The sequence below is a fragment of the Citrus clementina genome, unplaced genomic scaffold, assembly GCF_000493195.1.
Source record: "Citrus clementina cultivar Clemenules unplaced genomic scaffold, Citrus_clementina_v1.0 scaffold_6, whole genome shotgun sequence".
In the NCBI taxonomy this organism is placed as follows: Eukaryota; Viridiplantae; Streptophyta; class Magnoliopsida; order Sapindales; family Rutaceae; genus Citrus; species Citrus x clementina.
The window spans coordinates 3859999-3861464 of record NW_006262139.1 but is presented as its reverse complement, the minus strand read 5'-3'; positions in this window follow the sequence as shown (position 1 = coordinate 3861464).

The window sequence follows — 1466 nt, the reverse complement described above, 5'->3', positions numbered from 1 at the left end:
GTGGTAAGGTGAGTCAGGACTGATTTGATGGGAAAAACTAGCTTTGTAGCATACAAGGTGGTGAGACACCACATATACCAAAGCTCATCTTCAGAGATGGACAGAGAGGACAGAATGAGGCCTGTGAGAAACAGGTGCTCCATGCAAAGATTAGGAAAGCGGTCAGGTTTTTTGGTCTGAACATTAAAGAAAAACCTGTAAAGGAATTTCTTTGCAAAATCTTGAAGCTGGTAAGCCGATTGGAAAGAGATGTTCATGGGGAAATTTCTTTGGTTGAGAGCTTTGGAAGGAAGTTGGCGATTCATGGCTATAACTGGAATGGTTTGAATTGAGGAAATGAGTGCGGGCTTATTTATAGCTGGACGGGTGAGGAAGTCTGGAATGAGGTTTTGGTTGCCTTTTATGTATTGAACAGTGAAATCATACTTAGCAAACCAGGTTTTGAGGCTGAGTAATTGCTTGTCAGGTAGCAATTTGTTCTTGAAGTCAAAGATGCGGGGAAAAGAAGAGTTATCCATGTTGATAAGGAATTTGTGGCTGATGAGATGGAATTCAAATTTCTTAATTCCATATTTGACTGCCAAAATCTCTTTGTAGATCACATGGTAGTTCTTTTCAGAGTCTTTGAACTGTCCGCTTGCATGTGCACAGAAATGACGCACGCCATTGATGTCTTCAAGGAGAATGGCACTCCAATAATCATCGCTGGCATCAGTCTGGAGGATGCGTTGTCCACTTGTGGGAATTCGAAGTGGAGGAGGTGCTTGTGCTATCACCTTTAGCTGCTTGACAGCTTCTGTCTGAGCAGGGCCCCATGGAGGGCACTGTTTCTTGAGCATGCGGGACAGCTGGCTGGTGTGGATTGCAACTTTTGGGATAAAATCACGGACATAATTAACAATCCTGAGGAATTATTGCATTTGCTTTCTATTGAGATGTGTGTCTAGAAACTTGAGTAATTCGATTGTAATATTGGGACCAGGCTGATACTGGCCGTCTTTAATCACCATGCCAAGAAAGTCAATTGATTCCTATCCTATGCTGCTTTTCTTTTCGGAAAGCATAATGCCATGTGCCTGCACAATGTGAAAGAAATCCAAAAGGAGCTTCTGGTGGCTCTCATGGTCAGAAGAAAATAACAAGATATCGTCAATGTAGACCAATGCATGATGGAGAATAGGACTAAAGATTTTTGTCATGGCTTTTGAAATAAGGAGGGAGCGACTTTGAGACCGAAAGGCATAACCGTCCATTGGTAATGGGCATAGGGATACAGAAGGCAGTTTTGTGACGGTCAACTGGTGAAATACCAAGTTGCCAAAAACCAGCTTTTAAATCAAACTTAGAGAAGATACGAGCCCCTTGAAGATGGACAAACAGGGTCTGGATTTTTGGAAGGGGAAATTTATCATCTTTAAGAAAAGAATTGAGTGGCTGGTAATCGAATTACTAATCTCTTTCCCCGA